Below are 21,219 nucleotides of genomic sequence, written 5' to 3'. Positions count from 1 at the left end.
GCGCCATGTAACGAAATATTTTCGAGCGAAGACTCCATCGCCCAGGTCCCATGTAATAAGGAATGAATAGACGCTTTTCGAGAGAAGACTTCTTCGCCCAGGTGCCATGGAGAGACGCTTTTCAATGAAGCATACTTCGCTTCAAGAGTTACTTAGCGATGTCTACTTCACTTTGATTAACAACTTTAATATATACAAACCCTAATATGATTATTTTATAAACACTTCCACCCGATTCATCTCTCTCTCTTCAAGCTTTTGCCTCCTTTCACGACGATTCGCATCTGGCTCCCTGTCTACCAGACTAGAAGCAAGATCTTCACGTCTCGATAATGGTACGTACACCAAAATAATAAACTTTTCATATTTAGGATTATGAAACCACTAAACCCTAGAATTATGTTATGGGAGGTTATTATCTCATTCATATTTAGGAAACCCTACTCCGAAAATGTCACGTTTAATGAGAATCCTTCGTATTTAGAAAAACATACATAAAGTTAGGGTTGTGTATATTATTTCCACGAAACCCTAGTATTTATTAACAAAGACTGTTTTTTTTTCATGTGCAGGCAACCAACAACGCAATCGTCCAAAACACTTTTAACAAAGACTGAATTTTATGCCCAAATCAATTAACAAGTGAAAATATAGTACTATTTTTTACCTATATCCATTTTGTTCATATTGTGTAAGTTTTCATTTTCATGTTTGTCTGTGATAATATTATTGTTCTTACACAGTAGTTGATGGTTCAATATGCTAACACCTGTGGTGCCACGGTGACAATGAGGTGGCGAGACGATGTAACCCACGTCATAGCTTCCACCGATGCTAATGGTGGATGTGGTCAAACTATCAAAGTATTGAAGGCAATATTGAACGAGAGATGGGTCCTTACAATTGATTATGAGACTCTGTTAGTCTTAACTCTTAACGCAATATTCATTTTCACATATATGAAACTAAATACCAATTGCTTTTGTACAGGGATAAAATCATCAATGAGATCAAAATGTTACGTTGATGAGAAACCGTACGAGGTGCAACAAGATAATCATGGGGCTGTGGGAGGTCCAAGAGCTAGCAGAATGCGGTATTTGAACAATGTAAGTTTGGTCTGATTCCTCCTCTATATCTTCATTATTCTCCATGATAACTGAAAATGTTTTGTATTTTTTTTCAGCTGCCGAAACTGTTCGACAGTTACACTTTTATTTTTGCAGGGGATTTCATCCCGGCTTACAAACATGATCTGATAGGGTTTGTAATTGCTGGAGAAGGTACGACTAAAGAAATTGAGAATCCATTTGTTGAGCCCGAGGACGACAAAACTATAGTAGTATACGATGAGACAAGGCACGATGTTAATGAAGTCATTTGGATATTTGAGGCAGTGGATCCTTTGTCAGTATACAGCGCCGACCCTAAGAAGGCCTGAGATTTTGGGGGCCCTATGCAAATTTAAATTTTTTGCCCCTAAAATAGTAAAAAAAATATTAATTTTAATTAAATAAAATATAAATAATTAATATATTATAATACGAGACTAAAAAGGAGATAAAAAAGTTATTTTTATAATATATATTTAATATTAAAGGAGAAAAAAGAGGAAAAAATAATATTAATAATATAATATTATTAAATATAAAAAATGGGGCCCTATAAAAGTGGGGGCCCTATGCAAGTACATTGGTTGCCTTACCTCAGGGCCGGCCCTGTCAGTATATTTGGATGAATATGGTGTTCCTCACACAAGCTTGCTTGAATCCATTGCTGCTTGTGATTTGTAGCCTTTGTTTACATAGACTTGTTTCATTGACATTACTGAATATTTGTATTCCTAATGGAATTTGTTTTCTATATTCGTGATTTCAGATTTCATTTTTTGGTTCTTAGTATTGTAGTTTTAAACAATATTCATTTAATATATGAACAATGGAATGAGTTTTTAATATGAAAAATACCAAAAATGAAATCTTTGAACATGAATATTTCATGTAATAAATTAATAAAAGTATAAATTTGTATTAAATACATAGCAATCTATGCAGCCAATGCACCTAAAGTATTTACAAATCTCAATTAAATGTGATGTGATATACATGTTTTTCAATTGTAAAATATTGTAAAGCAATCTTCGCTATCTGATCAAGCGCTTGTCATTGATTAATATTAATTTATAATGTTATTCATTTAATTATTAAAATCCAAAATTATTTTTATCAAGTCACCTCACCCCACCTACCTAACACCTATTTTCATTTAATACTGCCATGCAGCCATGCCGACTAGCTTTGTACGATTTTCTCTCTCTTCTGTCTGCGAAGCAGTATTCAATCTTTTCTTCGCCGGAGATATACTTCATGATAATCAATCCATTTTCTTAAATTAAAATCTGGGAGTGACAATGGTACGTTTTTGAAGGTCATCTTCTTCTCAAGTTTTCTTCATAACGTTTTGTTTGTTTTTTGAATACTTGACTCGAAATGTTCTGTTCTTGTTAATTATCAGGAAGGAATCCAAATGAATAAGAATGATAATCATGATTTAAAGTATATTTTTGTGTTTCTTTTCTCTAATACTATAAGATGTTTTCATTCATATTAAAGTGAAGCGCTCTTCACTTATAGGATTGCTGTGAATACTAGTGAAGTGAAGCGCTCTTCACTTATAGAATTGTTGTGAATACTAGTGAAGTGAAACGCTCTTCACTTATAAGATTGTTGTGAATACTAGTGAAGTGAAGCGCCCTTCACTTATAGGATTACTGTGAATACTAGTGAAGTGAAACACTCTTCACTTATAGGATTGCTGTAAATACTAGCGAAGTGAAGTGCTCTTCACATATAGGATTGCTGTGAATACTAGTGAAGTGAAGCGCTCTTCACTTATAGGATTGTTGTGAATACTAGTGAAGTGAAGCGTTCTTCACTTATAGGATTGCTGTGAATACTAGTGAAGTGAAGCGCTATTCACTTATAGGACTGCTGTGAATACTAGTGAAGTGAAGCGCTCTTTACTTATATTTCATTCATTTTACAAGCATCTTTATGTTTCGTTGAGACCAATATTTATTTTCTCATTGTTTTATAATTTACCAGCAAATCTGTTAGTTGTCGGCGTCAATTGAATTTCGATGAAAACGGTCAACCTTTGGAGGAAATCGCAGCCAACTTGATTTCACATTTAGGTCGGGAATTTGAGAGTGAAGAAGATTGCTACGAATTCTATTTAGCATACGCTAAACTAATAGGGTTTGGTATAAGGCGCAGTTCAAAACATGTTGACAAAGATGGTAAAATACAGGATGGAGTTTTTTTTGTAGTGCACGGAGTGAACGGGGAAAAGACAAATGAGATGTTTATGTGAAACGTAGCCGTTCTTTGACGAAGTTCGGTTGTGAAGCGAAATTGAGGATAAAAAGGGAAGAGAATGGAAAGTTCGAAGTGGTAAATTTTATTAGTGAGCATTGTCATCCTCTTGCAAGTCCAAAGAAAACTCACATGTATAGATGCCATAGAAATATTTCTGCAGTTGCAGGCTTACATATCGAGATTGCTACTCATGTGAGAATACCTCCAAAGGCATCCCATGCTCTAAGGTACAAACAAATTGGTGGTAGGGAAAATCTTGGTTTTCTTCTTGAGGATTATAAAAATTACTTGCGAACGAAAAAACCAGAGACTGTAATTTTGGGGATACATGGGGTGTATTAGAGTATTTACAGAAAAACAATCGAATGATCCAGGTTTTTATAATTCTTTTCAACTTGATGTGGACGATTTGATAACGAATATTTTTTGGTGTGATTCAAACATGCGATCTGATTATTCATACTTCGGAGATGTTGTTAGTTTTGACACGACCTACAAGAAGAATAAGGAAGGTCGTCCAGTTACACTTTTTGTAGGTGTGAATCATTACAAACAATCAATTATTTTTGGTGCAGCTCTATTATACGATGAAACTGTGATGACTTTTGAGTGGTTGTTTGAGACTTTCACCACAGCTATGTGTGGGAAAAACCATTCTTACAGATCAAGACGCGGCCATGGCTAATGCCTCATCATCTACATTGCCTGAAACAAATCATCGTTTATGTATTTGGCACATATTTCAAAATACAGCCATACATCTAAGCTCTATGTTTCATAATTTCAGAAAATTTTCGAAGGATTTTTTTCATGTATATATGATTTTTAAGAAGAGATAGAGCTTCGTGAAACTTGGAATCAAATGTTGACAAACTACGGGCTTGAAAACAACGACTGGTTGAAAGTATGTTTTGCATTAGGCGAAAATGGGCATTAGTGTATGGACGACATATGTTTTATGTTGATATAACGAAAACACAGAGAAGTGAGAGCATGAACAATGTGTTGAAAATGTATTGCTCCTACAAACACAAGTTCTTAGAATTTTTCAAACACTTTGAAAGACTAATCGACGAAAGAAGATATGATGTGTTGAAGGCTGATTTCAAATCAATTACCAGCCAACCAAGTCTGAACTATCCAATTTTGATCTTAAAGGATGCATGCAATGTTTACACTTCAGAGGTATTTAAGTGCTTTGAACAACAATAGTTTATGTCGTATGATTGTGGTGTAGAAATGTTAGAGGATGTTGACACACACAGAAAATATAAAGTAACCCCCCACACTAGGAGATACTCTCATACAGTTACAGTTCATAAGAATGATGATAATATCGAGTGTAGCTGCTGTAAATTTGAATTTAGCGGGATTTTGTGTGCTCACATTCTAAAGATTTTTACGAAGATTGACATGTTGAAGATTCCTTCTACGTTGATATTAAAGAGGTGGACAAGAACATCAAAAGATGGATTATTTGGAACTGACCCACTGGTGGACAATAGTAATGTTGATCCGAGTGAGATTTAAAACATAAGATACATAGATTTGTGTGATTTGTCCATGCATTTATTTACAAAGTCAGCAGAAAAAGATGACACGTATAGGCATGTGAAAGAAATTATGCTTAACTAGTGTAAGTTTGTGGATAAAAATTACAAGAGGATATAAATACGCAAACTCCACAAGTTGTATCATTTTCTGTTGAGGGTGCCCATGTTTGAGCGAAAGGAATCAAAACTAAGAAGACAACAAAGTCTGGTAAGAGAAGGAAATGTGGACTAGAGAAGAATTCAAGAAAAAGAAAATCAACAAAAAAACAAGTGAATTACCAATAAATCCGGTATGAATTTGCTGACTTAACTACTTTAATAATAATTGGGTTATTACTCTTCATTTATTAACAACCTTTACATTGTTATATCGTTCTAGCCATCAAATGCAATGCCAACAACAACTACTCAATTCTCAACCCCTCAACAATGGGACGAAAGTTTCAGCATGGACGTCGATACTCTGTTCACTATTCTTTTATCATCTCAACTATCGAATTCCAGTTTCATGTGAAATATGAAATGTATTTGTATGTAAATTTGATTTGAAACCATGAAGAAGGTAGAATGTATGCATGGGAGGTTTATGTAAAAAATGACCAAATGAATGAAAACCTATTGAGTAGTTCATGTCAACCAGAAATGAAGCATTAATTTTTACATCTACGTTTTACTATGTAAAGCCATAAACACTGTTAACAGAAAGTAAAGATAATGTATGGAGCGAAACATTCTTCGTCCAAGTACAATGTAAAAATTATGGAAATATAGTTTTAAGTGAAGCATGCTTCGCTTCTGTATCGAGCGAAACATTCTTCGTCTATGTGCAATGTACAAATTATGGAAATACAGTTTTAAGTGAAGCATGCTTCGCTTTTGTATCAAGCGAAACATTATTCATCCAGGTACAATGTAAAAATTATGGAAATACAATTTTAGGTGAAGCATGCTTTGCTTCTATATCAAGCGAAACATTCTTCGTCCAGGTGCAATGTAATAAGGAAACGAGAGATACGGTATCGAGCGAAGATTCTTTCGCTTCAATTATTTTTGTTATACCTACATGTTCATGTAACACATCCAACACATTCATGTGAAAATATTTTAACATGAATGTTACAGTCTTGAAAACAAATTAATTAACAAAAAACAAATTTCATTTAAAACAATCTGTATACATTTTTATTAATGTAAAAATATCAAGTAAAATTATGTGAAAATTTTAATTACACAATCTGTATACATTTTCAAATTCATCCACTAAGCCATTTATTGTAGTCCTCGTAGTCCTTGTTCCTGATTTTGTTGAGATCCAACCCAATGATACGCCAACTATATATCATCCCCAAGGTCTTTATTTGTGTGCGCACCATTTTTTTAACGCCGAAGCCACTTCTCCAACCCTTGATTTGACCTTCATATGACTCCATGTATCTCATACAAAAAACTCCGCAATCATTGTAATTCCTAGCATCCTGCCATGACAATTTCAAACATTTATTTTTCAAATTGCCATACTTTATACCAAGAACAGGGTCTACGTCGTTCATATATTGTTTAATGTAGTCATCCTAGTACATAATGAACAACATGATGTAATGTAAATAAGAGCAAAAATTAATTGCGATTGAACATGTTGAAAATCGAATTTTAGTGTATTACCAAAATTAGGACATTCTTATATCTTCTCTCGAAGAGCGATTGCATAGGTGCCTCTCTATTGTCAATTACTTGAATTTCCTTTTCTATGAAGTTATAGAAAACCAAGTAAAAATGGGAGTCATCAATGATTGGGAAAAACATATGTGAATAGAATTAAAACAAATAAGATTGCATAGAGGTGTACATGCTATTAAATGATATCACAACGAGAGATTTACTTACAAGGTCCACATTCAAGAGGTCTAGTTTTGAAACGTTGAAATGCCAACCTTCACGACAGAACCTCAAATCGAATTGCATTTTCGTAGTAATCCCATTTGCAGAAAAATGATGTTTGCAGCATAGTCTCTATTATAACACGAATAACATAATTGATAAACAATATTGTTAGTACAACTTACGGTGAGCACGATTGTGAAGAAAATCTTATTGTGTGTACGTTTTAAATTTCTCCTACAAATGTCATTCAACATATACGACCAAACATTAATAATCATATTGTCTACCCAGGTTTGATCAACCATTGAAAACATGCTCGCGCGCGTCAGGTGGAGAGTTAGTTTATTTGTAAAAAATAACATATCACTACATAAGACTAGAAAAACATGTTTCAGAATGAGGTACAAAGTACATTTTTTCAGAATAAGTAAGAATGTAGAGGAAACATTACATTTTTCAAGTCCTTTAGCAAATATGAACCCCACAAATATCTTCTGAATGTTTGATATTTCCTTGACATCCTTAAACATTTTATCGAAAAAGGCGGTATTCAATACTGGAGGCAATTTTAATCCTTGAAGTCATTCCTTCATTCTTCCATCATTATTTGGTAGACGAGACAATGTAGGTTTAAGTGGCGGTGGTAGACTAAAGATGCATTGTTCTTCAATTTTTACTATCGACAATGAAGGAGAGTTGTTCTTGATTTCGGTGTTGATAACCTTGGTTAACCAATCGGTTTTCAAATTTTGGGGGAGTTTTCTGTAGAAATTTAAGGCCTTCGATGGTCTAGCTTCTGTTAGTTGATAAATTTTGGTAGGAGGCAAGTCTTGAACTTTAAGGGTAATGGTGTTCTTGTTGTCTTGGTTTGTGGTAGTAATGGTGTTCTTGTTTGCTTCTATTGTAGGAGTAATGGTGATCTTGTTGGCTTTTGTTATGGGAGTAATAATGTTCTTGTTGGCTTCTGTTGTGGGAGTATTGGTTTTGTTGTTGGCTTGGGTTTTTGGAGTAATAAAGTTCTTGTTGGATTCTGTTGTGGGAGTATTGGTTTTGTTGTTGGCTTGGGTTGTTGGAGTAATGAAGTTCTTTTTGGATTCGGTTTTAGGAGTAATAGTGTTCTTGTTGGCTTGGGTTGTGAGAGGAATGATGTTCTTGTTGGATTCGGTTTTGGGAGTGATGGTGTTATTATTGGCTTGGATTGTGGGAAGAATGATGTTCTTGTTGGATTCGGTTTTAAGAGTAATTATGTTCTTGTTGGCTTGGGTTGTGGGAGGATGTTCTTCTTCTCTTGGTTGCTGATGTTTTGTCTTGTCTAAGCTCCTTGCTAAGCCTTCCCTCAGGATTGAATGGAAATTTACGATAGTGGCAAATGGCTCAAAAGTAGATTGTACAAGTTCAATTGCATTAATTTGGTGCATCTCATTTAGATATTTAGTCTTCGTGCCAATTCTTCTGAAGCGGACGCAACCTTCCTCAAACATGATGCAAGATTTTATTGAATCGGTGGCTGCTCAGTAAGATTGGATGTATTGTCATCCACAACTTGTTCTAGTGGAGGCTCCACAGTTTGTTGAATCGGTGGCTGCTCATTCGGAATGGCTATGCGAGCAATGACCCTACAATGTCCAAACCCCCATGGGCATCCTCATAACCAACCCTGTCGTATATCTTATGGTCGTCCCAGCATCTCAAAATAGGGAAAGTCCTTGAGATTTGACGGTTTACCTTGTACTCAACGACCCGGTCCAAGTAGCACAACTGATACATCAGCATAAATAAATATATATATTACGTTAAACTAAATGAAAAATTATTAAGCTAGAACCTACAACAAATAAATTTCTACACTCACCAAAAGAAACGTTAGTGGTCCATAGAAATATGATATCTTTTTTTCTTCCCACTTATAAACACTTTCAACAAGTCCGTCTAAATGAACTTGCACCAGTTGTAATCTTTAATTTTAGATACATCCTGTAGGGATTTGAGTATTTTTAATCTGTATAAAAAATAGAGAGCTTCAATTCATTATACATGACAGTGAAGTGGGCTTCAAACCAAGACCAACTGATTTTACAAGAAGGTCAAAATTAAATTACAGAATTACTACTAGGTAGTCTGGGTATACCTGCATTGTGGATTTTGCGAAGTCCACAAAAAACTAGACACAACAAACACAATGAAGTCCATCTTGAAGTTATTGTCTCCGGCTGTATTCTATAGAATTTTGTCCGGCATTATATAGGTCGAAGGACCTCCACCGTTCTTGAATCTCCATCTCCTTCTCCACGCCTTGAGATTTTCCTTGTACTCCTGGTCGTCCTTGCGAATTCCTAAATACTCTAAGATTTCTAATTCCCCTCTAGGGATGTTCAATACACATTGAACATCCTCTTCATCAATCTGAATCTCCTCTCCACTATGTAGGACGATGATCATCCTCTTGGGATTGAAGAGACTCACAATGCACTGTGAGAATTCTAGTGGGAATTTTGATATGCTCAGTGAAAGAAGTGAACTAAATCCTATGTCCCTCACAACATCCTTTTGTTCTTCGGATAACTTATTAACTAGGTAGTGAAGGCCCGATGGAGAGGTTCTACTCTTAAAATTAACATCAGGATCACGAGTCTTTCTTCTTTTTTTCTTAACATGTTTCTCAATAAGTGCTTCATTAGCAGTTTTCGCCAGTATGTCCAATGGTGTCGAGGGCGTACTTGATGCCTCGGCTTTTTTTTTTCTTTTTTTTAACCCTACATTAACATGTGTGTAATACGTTTATACAAAACAATCGATGAACTACATAATCAGAAATCAAGCAAATATGTACATTTTCTAACATTATTATAATTACCTCAGTGTTTTAACTTCCGTCGTTGATTCAGTATATGGAACTATTTGCTTTTCGGAATCCTGATTCTAAAATAATATATTCACATTTAGATTCAAACAAATGCAAATAAGCAAACGAAAAAGACTAGCACATGAAACCCTAAACACTTCTTACCATTATCGCAGTAGTAGAAGATACAAACCAGAAGAGAAATAGCTTCAGAGACTAACGAACGGAGACAACATCGCTAGGTGAAAGAGTAGAGAAGAGTAACTTGGGGGTAGAATGGCCAGAGTCGGGCTTGAGAAATTATATTTTCAAAATACTTGCTCAGAGTGAATGGATTTTCATGAGGCCGTTTAGGTTCTTACAATAATTTGTTTGTGGTTTTACATGAACTTTAGATTGAGTGAAGCATGCTTCGCTCAGGAAACTTTATATATAATTCAATATTTTAAAAATAAAAGAAACTCGAATAGGTGAAGAAAGCTTCGCTCGTTATCGTTGGATTATGTGAAGCATGCTTCGCTCAGGAAATCTTTTATATAATTCAATATTTTAAAATTAAAAGAAACTAGAATAGGTGAAGAGAGCTTCGTTTGTTATCGCTGGATTATGTGAAGCATGTTTTACTCAGGAAATCTTTTATATAATTCAATATTGCGGATTGACAATTGATTAGATGGTAGCAGTTGAAATTTCAGGTCGTATACAGACTGTGACCGTCCTATGAATTGAAATACAAGACAGGTGAATTGACATGACAAAAATGTTTTGGCGCTTCAATTCATTATTATATTTAGCGTTTGTTTGTTTGTTCCTTACGAGCTTGTTTGATGGTTGGTATATTTAAAATTGAAATGGTATATTAGATAATATAGTAGGTTATAATTTTATTTATATTTTAAACTTATTTATATTTAATATAATTTTTTTTTGTATTGAAATAATTTATTAAATTAATTCATTTTATGAAAATAAATTTTATAATGTAATAAAATAAATATAAGATATATATATATATATATTGTGTTTTATTATTATAAAATAAAATATTTAAATAAGGGTAATTTAGATATTTTAATTAATAAAATGAATGATTTGATTTATGATGAGAAGATTGAGAGTTTTGGGATAAAATTTGGGTTTTATCCCCAAAACACAATGATCAAACAGGTCCTAAGAGTCAATTACCTTTTCATGAATAAAATTTAAATTATAAATAATGAGTCATAAGGACTGTAGAGTCGTCCTCTGATGTGATATTTCATCACGGGCTATTGAATGTTTCTGATTCACTCGTTAAAAAAACTTTTCTATAAAGGTGGGTTACAACAATCTTCGTCCAAATGAAATTCTTGAGCATGAGCATTGTTGTGAGTGTGTGGTTGTTTAAGATATTTTGTTCGGATCTACTCTTTGGGAGATTCTCTGTGGTGGAAAACGTCTCTAATGAAGATGAAGAGAGTCCAGTTGTGGTGGAAAACATCTTTAGTGACTACAAAATTTTCATACCTGAAGTAGAAACTACCGACTAAATGAAGATCATACATGTCCATCGCTGGTGGGAAGAGCCAACTATAGGAGAATCCATGTGGTGGAAAGAAATATTGTTATATCTCAAGTAAGAAATATCTCAATAGGTGGGATTCATTAGCCGTGTGAGATCCGATGTGGTTGCTTCAATGGAGATGCAGATGAATATTGTTATAATGTACAACTGTGTTTATCAAACGTTGTAATGCAGATGAATATTGTTATAATGTAGAATTGTTTATCAAACGTTGTAATGAAATGTAGTTCATCGAATTATAAAAAATAATTGTTATATATATTTTAATTCAGATTTAATTATGTCAATTATAAAATAATGAATAAAAAGGAAGGAATATATATTTATTTACATGAATTGCTAAGTATTCTTCATAATGATTTATATTTTGATATCTGCTCCAACTCTCACAATTAACTATTTCCCACACTTTTATTTTTAATATAAAAATGTATTTCTCTGTAATCTGTGTATATCTGTATACAGAGACTGCCGTACAAATGTCAGCACAAGACAAATTTTGGCGCTTCTTCAATCAATAACTTGCTTCAATATTGCGGATTGACCATTGATGAGATTTATTATACAAGCGATCCATGCTTCGTTCTATGGAGATTGTTCTCTTTAATAAACAAACTATGAAGCGAAGCAAACTTCGTTCCCCATAAGCGTTGTAAACTATTAGTAACAAGCGAATTGGACTTCATTCTCTAGCACTGGGTTCGTTTAATAAACTAACTAACAAGCGAAGCAAGCTTCGTTCCCTAAAATCATTGCAAACCGTAACTAACAAGTGAAGCATTCTTCGTTCTACGTAAGCATTGTGCTTACATGAACCCTTTCTTTAATATTTTTACATTAAATCATTAGGGATTTTACATTTGTGTATTTAGGTTTTTACTTGAGTGTGTTTAGGGATTTACATGAACGTGTTGTGAATACAAATTAATTTAAATAAAATATAATTAACAAGCGAATTATGCTTCGTTCTCTAGCACTGGCTCACTGTAATAAACTAACAAACAAACAAAGCTAGCTTCGTTCGCTTGAATCATTATAAACAGTTCCTATCAAGCGAAACTAACAAACAAACAAAGCTAGCTTCGTTTGCCTTGTGGCTGGTCGGCTGTCTGATGTTTCCGGTTTTAAGCTTTGCCGATCCTTTCTTTGTGCGGTTATATTCCAAGTGTTCCTGGTCGGTTTAATGACTTGACCGGCTAGTTTTCTTTAGCCGATTCTTTTGTTTGTCCGGTCCGGTTCCTTATTCCTGCATGGAAGATTTATTTAAGTTAGGTTTATATGAACCGGTCTAATTTTATCTAACAATTTCTCCCTTTTTGATTATTTTATTTAAAATTATCAAAATCATGTAAGTTTGCAAACGTAGGCCGGTTGTTTTGTTTGTCCGGATTTTTGAAACTGACTTAGGAGAATTTTTCGAAAAATTTTGAGAAAAATTTTGGAACAGTCTTATCTTTTATCTAACAATTTCTCCCTTTTTGATTATTTTATTTAAAATTATCAAAACCAAGTAGAGATGCAACAGATGGCCGGTTTCAAAAATAACTTTATATATAAATATATATATATATATATATATACGATGGATAACCGAAATTAGATAATAGAAATACTATGACAAGCATAGGTAAGAGAAAAGTGAGCCCCTATTCCGAGTCCGAGAAGTCATAGCTGGTCATCAACTTCTTGTTCCGCTTTTTCTTCACCGGTTGCGGTCGACTGGCCGATTCGGTGACTCGTTGTTTAGTGGGTCGCTGGTGTAGATGCACTTCATCCTCTTCTTCGACTTGAGTAGCCTGCTGCGGTATACTCTCAATGACCGTTTCGGTGACCTCATTCAGCAGGTCGGCTATTTTAACTTTCTTTGAAGGTTCCCTCTTTCGCTTTGTCGGAACTGAAATGGAAGAGGTCGCCTTTTTCTTTTTGTTATCGTCTGCAAAGTCTTCTAGCCTCCGTCTTTCATTCTCTATCCGCTCTTTATCCTCCCGTTGCTTGGCGGCTACCTTTTCTGCAAGACCCGGAAACTTAGCCATTGCTATTCGTTCGCATTCGGCTACTTCCTCTTCGGTGAGTTGCGGCGGATTCTTCCCATTTCTTGCTTCGTTGTCCAGCGCATCCTGGACTTTTTGAGCCGCTCGGGCATCGGCCTCCACAGCCGCGGTATCCGCATTTATCTTAGCATTGAGTAGTTCGGCAACTTGTGCGGAAAGCGCCTTGAGTTCGGCCTCGAGACCCTCATTTTTCTTCTCAAGTTCGGAGACCCGTCCGAGTGTTGTGCCGACCAGGTCCCCAGCAACCTCCGTCAATCGTTGATCGGTCTCTCTTTCAAGCCGGTCAAAGTCCTATTTTATCTCGGAAGTCGTATCTTCCAAAATCATGGTTCGCCTAAGGTGTTTGCTGTGCAGAACCGCTTCTTTCTGTTGATCATCGTCGATTTCTGAGAACCGGTCTTCTGTTCTTTCCAAAAGTTGCCTTGTGGTGTTGGCGAACCGGAGTGCCGAGCTAACGGTTCTCCTGAATTTCTCCTTCAAAGGGTAAACCTCGGAGTCTTCAAACTCTTGAAAACGGCTCTCAACCCATTCTTTTGTGACGCCCGGTTCGGAGACTTCCGGTTGTTTAAGTGGAAATTTCCCGGTGAGAGGAGGGTCCGTCCTTTCATCGGATTCCTCTGTTGCCGGATTCACCCTTGGAGGTGTCGGACAGTGAGTCGGACTCGTATCGATCCGTGGAGCTGTATATTGCGGTATTTCCCTTTGTCCGTACCTCGCCTCTAGCCGGTCAATTTCTTGGATGAGTTCTTCTCTCGCTTTTTCAAGCCTTTCCAACACTAACGGTGTTAAGGTGTCCTCCGATGCTACCACTTCGAACCTTGCCGTAATCTTCCGGATCCTTATGGTTAGCTTCCGCAGCTGTGCTCGCGGTCTTAAGAGATAGGTTCGGTGTAGGACCTCTTCAATGATGTCGGATTTTGTGAGATCCATGACCACGTCCTCCACTTCCTTCAGTCTTTGGAGGCATTCCTCGTCTGTGTAGCCCGGTAGGATGTGCCTATACCGTTTGCCGAACCGGTGCTTGTGCCATTCCAGGTATATTTCGCCAATTTTCTCGGCTCGCTGTTCAGTGCCCTTTAGGAGTTTGAGCGCTATCCTAACGGCCTATACTTCTTCGTCCTCCTCCTCCTCTTCGTCGGTGATTTCTTTACCGCCTTCTTCACCACCTTCGGTGGTCTCAGGATTTGCACACGTACTGGAATTGTCGGGACTTTGGCCCGACTACTCTTCATCATCGGTCTTTTCAGATCCGGTTCGTTCAGATGTGGAAGCCGACTCTTCCTCCTCCGTTGGCTGTGGCAGTTCCGAGAAGATTATTTTCTCTTTCCCTTTGCTCTCGGCCTTTTCTTTCGCTGGGACCGCTTTCTTGCCGGCTGTCTTCTTTCGGCCACCTATGGAACCGGGGGCCAGTTTCTTCCTTTCTAGGAATTGTTTGGCTCTGATAAGGCTTCTAGATGGGATGATGACGCCGGGTCCGATTTTGAGGTTATGGTGAAGGAAGATCTTACCGAGAGGAACAACATATCCCCATGACCGGACCGAATCCGGTTTCACCATATCCATCAAATTGTGGAACACTGCCTTTGCCCAGTTAACCTTTGTCCCTTCTATCAGGCCGACCAGCATCCTGATTTTGTCTTTGGTTAGGCTGCTGTAGTTTCTTCCCCTTGCTTGAACCGCCTTTGCGAAGATATCACAAATCGGTATATATTCCGGTTTCAACGTCGATTTGCTACCTAATACTTTTATCGGCTCCTTAGTCGCCGAGAGTATCTGGCAAGCTGCCTCAAATGTTTTGATCTCTATGTCCGCCGTTGCATCTTGGCCGGCAGTTGGAAGGCGCAGGCTTTCCGCCACCGATTCCTCGGTGAGCTCTATTTCAGTACCGCATACAGTTGCGGTGATCTTATCGTTAGAGATAGTTGCGGTGTTGAAAAATTCCTTAACCGCATCTTTATATATAACATGGGGACCGCCGAGAAAGTACTTCAGACCGGCTTCGGCTACCCGGTCAATAACCTCTTTTGCCGCAGGCGTGCCTTTCTGTCGGATTTCCTCGAAATCCACTTGAGTCAAGTGTTTAAACAAGACCGAGTCGCGCCCCATCTTAGAGAGTTGAGAGAGTTTGAAAAGTGTGAGAGCAGATAACCGCTTTGAGAGAATTTGAGAGCTTAGAGAGAGAAAGCTGTTTCGCGTGAGAATGAAAGGGAATGGTCGAGACCCCTTTTTATAGATGCGGTTTGGAAACCCAACCGTCCCATCAACAATGGGCGGGAGTTTTCCCTCCAAGTTGAAAGGGCGGCAAACCATGGGCGGGAAACCAACGGCGGTAAACGAATAGGCGCCAATCCGTGGGCGGGAGATTCCCTCAAAAATTTTGCTTTTGTCATTTTGGGACCGATTGATGCACCGGTTTTCTAAAGTTAACCGGTTATTTTGAGGAAGCAGAGTTTTGCAATCTTTTGAGTTTAAGCGGTTTTCTTTTGAGATAGGAGCGCGGTTATTTTGACAATGTTAACCGGTTATTTAGATAGATATTCAAGGTATTTAGAAGACCCGGTTATTTAAACTGAAATGGAATTTTATTCAAGAGACAATACAGAAAGAGAACTGAAAGATAGTTCGGTGCGAAAATAGGCATTCAAAATGTAAAAACCATTTTGGAGAACTTCTCTTCCACCGCATCCACATCAAGGATGTTCAAAGGGGATGCCGGTGTACCCGGTCCAAACTCTGGCTGGTACTTGAGGATCAGCTTACTTATGTGTGGTGCATAACCGAGACCTTTCTTGGTCAGCACCATGTTCTTCAGATTTTGAAATATGACCGTTGACTAGTTGATGGCCGTTTTGCCAACAATGTGAGTCATTATGTTGTAAGTATTTCTAGAGTACCGCTGATTCGGTGACTGACATAGAATAGACCGAGTCACAATCTCAAGAAGAAGTTGACCGTGACTAGCGAGTCGGGTCTTTAACCCATAGTGTTCCACCGGATCAATGGTGGCCGAGAGGTATAGTGCGTGTTCAAATTCCGCAAGTCCCTCTATAGTTGGAAAATCAGAAAATCCTTCCGTGGGCAGGTTGAACAGGGAAGCAAATTCGGCTTCATCCAGCCAGAAGGTGTGGTCTCTTACGGTAGAGACGATGTAATTTCCCCTGATGCAAGCGCTTCGAAAGAAGGTCTTGACATCCTCTAAGAGAATGGGACCGGCTTCTTCGAGAAAGGGTCGAAGACCGGTTGCAGTGAGTGAGTGAAACATGAACTCCTTTCCATGATTTCCGTCCCACTCTTCCAAACATGAGTTGAAATCAACGCTCAAGAAGTTTCCCAAAGTCCGGCTCGGCATGATTACAGTTTTGCAGAGAGAGATAGAGTTCAAGAAGTTTCAAGAGTGTTTTGTGTGATGAGTTCAGTACATGATGGCCCTTTATATAGGGTCGGTCTTGGAGGGGAGATGTGAGCATTGATTATCAGTTTTGTTTTATTAGAAAAGGGAATCTTTATGTTTCCAAGGTTTATTGGGAAGAGGCTGATTGCGGAGCCCGAGGTAGGTATTAGTTGAGAAGTAACCAAGTTGGTTGGATAGTAATTATTCAGGTGGTTGGGGGTTACTCCATTAATTAAATATTACTTTTCAATTAATGCACAAACACAAAAGAGATTAATCAAAGGAGACCGAGAATAACATAGATAAGGCCGAAGAAGGCACATATAGAACCGAAGAGAATAAAGATAACACCGAAGAGAAACATGATAGAAACCGAAGTGATCATAATGATGTTGGATAAAGATACACCCGGTACGTGCAGTAAAATGACAGGGTGCAGGACGGAGTGATTTAGTGTGCGTGGGAGTTGACGACACCGGTAGGGTTGTTACGGCGGTTCCTCCTTCTCCAGGCCCTCTCAAACCGCTCATAGAAGGAGTCGGTTATCTCTTTGGTCAGCACTTGGGCTTGGTTCAGACCTTCTCCGGGACAGGTCGGAACACCAAGCTCCACAAGAAGGCAGCTTAGTTGGGGGATGAACCCGACTGATCGGATGCCAACCATCCAGATGAGGACGTCAAACAGCACCCTGGACCAGTTCATCGGTGTGCCAGTGATTATAGCCGCCATCATGTTGAAGGTCGAGGTACAGTAGGTATTTGTGACATCTCTCCCGAAGATGCTCCTACCGATCACATCATTGAGAAGCTGAAATTCAGCTCTCAAGTGTGATTTTGTACCGTGATCCTCAACCGGTTCGTCAGACCGTGCGAGGGTGAGGGAGATCTCGGCCTTTATGTTGGCCGGAACATCGAGATCTGTCAACCCTTGCTTTGGCAGGCTAAAGCACCGTGCAAAGTCTTTCTCCGTGAAGTGAAAGATGATGCCTCCCACCTTAGATTGGATGTGAGTTTCAAAGTGGGGGGTCCCCCTGAATACCCTGGCGTGATAGAAAAACTCTAGTAATGATTCATGATAAATGGTGTGCTTGTCGTCCAGGAAGTACCGAAGACCGGTATCTTCCAGGGATTTGATCATCTTATACACCTCATAGTGCTCTGTGCTTGAACAGGATTGAAAATCAACCTGAAGGATGTTGGGGAACTGAGACATTTTTTTGCCTTAGTGAGAGGATGATCTTTTGTCTTGTGAGTGTTTTGGTGAATGTTTGCTTCACTTAAATACTAGTTTGGGGAATATCCTATTGTCCAGGTATTTCATGAGATGATATCTATTAACTGCAGGATAAGAGGTATTTCATGAAATAGGTATGTTTGCAGTATAGGGTGTTGGTCATAGACCTGGACTGTGAAAGATATCATCAGATCTTCACGTCTTTTTAGGTGCGACCAGTTTACTTTGAAAGGTCAATGTTTCAGATATCTTTAAACACTGATAATTATTCCACTTCTGTTTGGAATTCAAATAATCTAGGATAACCTGCTTCCAAACAGGTCAGTTATCAGTTGTTCATCCCGATGCGGTTATTTGGTGCATGCACCAAGTAGCCGGTCGGTTTACTTTATCTGATGAACTGGGCGGTTCTTCCATAGGTAACTTGAAAATTTGAAGTCCAACAGTTTAGGAGGAACTACCGGTTTTATCTGTCCGAACCGGTTTCCCTTTAAGCATCCTTAGAAAGGATCTGACTAATGTCGGTTAAACCGAGAGTAAGTCTGAATTGAGAGAACTTAGCTTCCTGTAGAGGCTTCGTGAAGATATCGGCTACTTGTTGATCAGTCGGTACGTATTCCAGTCGGATATGCTTCAGCGTGACATGTTCCCGGATGAAGTGGTGCCGTATGTCGATATGCTTGGTCCTAGAGTGGAGAACCGGATTATAAGTTATTGCTATGGCACTCGTGTTGTCACAGAAGATCGGGGACTCTTCGGCTGTGACACCTAAGTCCTTCAGCTGTTGTTGTATCCAGAGGAGTTGTGAACAACAGCTTCCTGCCGCCAGGTATTCAGCTTCTGTAGTGGATGTAGCCACCGATGTCTGTTTCTTGCTATGCCATGAAATAAGCCGGTCACCTAGGAACTGACATGTTCCGCTGGTGCTTTTTCTGTCAATCTTACAACCTGCATAGTCTGCATCCGAATAGCTCGTTAGATTAAAGGACGAGTCCTTTGGATACCACAGACCGACATCAGGTGTGCCCTTTAGATACTTCAGTATCCTCTTTGCGGCTGTGTAGTGGGATTGTTTTGGATTTGCTTGGAATCTCCCACACACACCGACTGCAAACAGAATGTCCGGTCTACTCGCTGTCAAGTATAGGAGAGAATCGATGATGCCCCGGTATGCGATCTGGTCTACCGATTGGCCCTCATCATCCCTGTCCAATTTAATCGATGAGCTCATTGGAGTAGCCTCTGAAGAGCATGTGTCCATTCCAAACTTCTTTAGAAGCTCCTTGGTGTACTTAGGTTGGCTAATGAATGTTCCTTCCTTGAGTTGTTTAACCTGAAGACCTAGGAAGAAACTTAATTCTCCCATCATACTCATTTCAAACTTGTCAGTCATCATTTTTGAGAATTTATCACATAACTTAGGATCGGTGGAACCGAAAATGATATCATCTACATAGATTTGAACAAGTAGGATATGTTCTTTCTTTTCAAATTTAAACAACGTTTTATCCACCGAACCGATGGTGAAATCATGTTGTAACAGAAATGCGGTTAGTGTATCATACCAGGCTCTAGGTGCTTGCTTTAGACCATATAAAGCTTTATTTAACCGGTATACATGGTTTGGAAATGCAGCGCTTTTGAAACCGGGTGGTTGTTCAACATACACCTCTTCACGTAGGTCACCATTCAAAAATGCACTTTTAACATCCATTTGAAAAACCTTAAAGTTTTTGAAAGCAGCAAAGGCTAGAAAAATTCTAATGGCTTCAATCCTAGCTACATGGGCAAATGATTCTTCAAAATCAATGCCTTCTTCCTGTTTGTAACCTTGAGCCACTAATCTAGTTTTGTTCCTCGTGACCAAACCGTCCTCATTGAGTTTGTTTCTAAATACCCATCTTGTTCCTATGACCGATTGATCTTTCGGTCTAGGGACTAGGTACCAGACTTTACTACTCTCAAACTGGTTTAGCTCTTCTTGCATTCCCAAGATCCAATCCGGATCTGACAATGCTTCATCTATTCTTTTCGGCTCAATCTGGGATATAAACGCAGAATTGAAGTATTCCTCCAGAAGTTGACGCCTAGTTCGAACAGGTTCTGAAGGGTCACCTATAATTTGCTCAGGAGGATGTTTAGTGTTTCTTCTGAGGTTCAGTTCAGGGATGTCTACCAAATTACCGTTTACTTGATCAAGGCTAGACATATCGGTAGGCTGAACAGGATTGTCAGACCGACCGACTTCCTCGGATTGGACCGAAGTGTCAGCTTCCTGTTGTGGGACAGCTTGATCCGGCTGGGTTTCAATGTTACCCATTTGGTCATGGACAAACCGCCTGAAGACCGGAGTCTCATCTTCACTATCATAATGAATATTGTTCTTTTCCAATCTGTTGTGTAGATCAAAGCATGATGCAGTATTACTTTCAACCGATTCATCGAAAACAACGTGAAGTGTTTCCTCCATGGTTAAAGTTCTATTGTTATACACTCTATATGCTTTACTCACTACCGAGTATCCTAGCATGATTCCAGTATCGATTTTTGCATCAAAAGCAGAAATATATGTTTTACCGTTTATATGAATGTAGCATTTACAACCGAAAATCCTGAGGTACTTAAGTTTGGGAACTCTGTTAAAATAAACCTCATACGGTGTTTTGTTGTGAAACTTGTTTATCAGAGACCGGTTTTGTGTATAACATGCAGTATTGATAGCCTCAGCCCAAAATTTCTAAGCAATGCCGGAATCGGCTATCATGGACCGTGCGGCTTCCTTGAGAGTCCGGTTTATTCTCTCGGCCATGCCATTTTGTTGAGGAGTCCTAGCACTAGACAACTCGTGTCTAATGCCGGATTCATCAAGATATGCGGTTAATGTACTATTGGTAAATTCGGTACCTCGATCACTTCGAATGCTATTAATGCGAGTTGATTTTTCATTTTGCAAGTGTTTAAGAAGTGTAATCAGGTTTGATGCGGTTTCACGTTTAGATGGTAGAAATATTACCCATATAAATCTAGAATAATTATCAATAACTACCATGGTGTACAGCATACCTCCTAGGCTAACGACCTGAATTGGTCCAAATAAATCCATGTGTAAGAGATCTAAGCATCGGCTAGATTGGATATTTCCTTTACTCTTAAAGGTTGACTTAGTTTGTTTACCCATTTGACATGCTGAACACACCTTATCCTTGTTAAATACTATGTCAGGAATACCTTCTACTAGCTTTTTACCGCGAATGTAGTTTAAGGTTTTCATGTTTAGGTGGTTTAGTCTTTTATGCCATAACCAGGTTTGATCAGTCTTAGCTATCA

The sequence above is a fragment of the Impatiens glandulifera genome, chromosome 1 (genome assembly GCF_907164915.1).
Source record: "Impatiens glandulifera chromosome 1, dImpGla2.1, whole genome shotgun sequence".
In the NCBI taxonomy this organism is placed as follows: domain Eukaryota; kingdom Viridiplantae; phylum Streptophyta; class Magnoliopsida; order Ericales; family Balsaminaceae; genus Impatiens; species Impatiens glandulifera.
The sequence above is the reverse complement of the archived record's forward strand: the minus strand, read 5'-3'. Positions refer to the sequence as shown.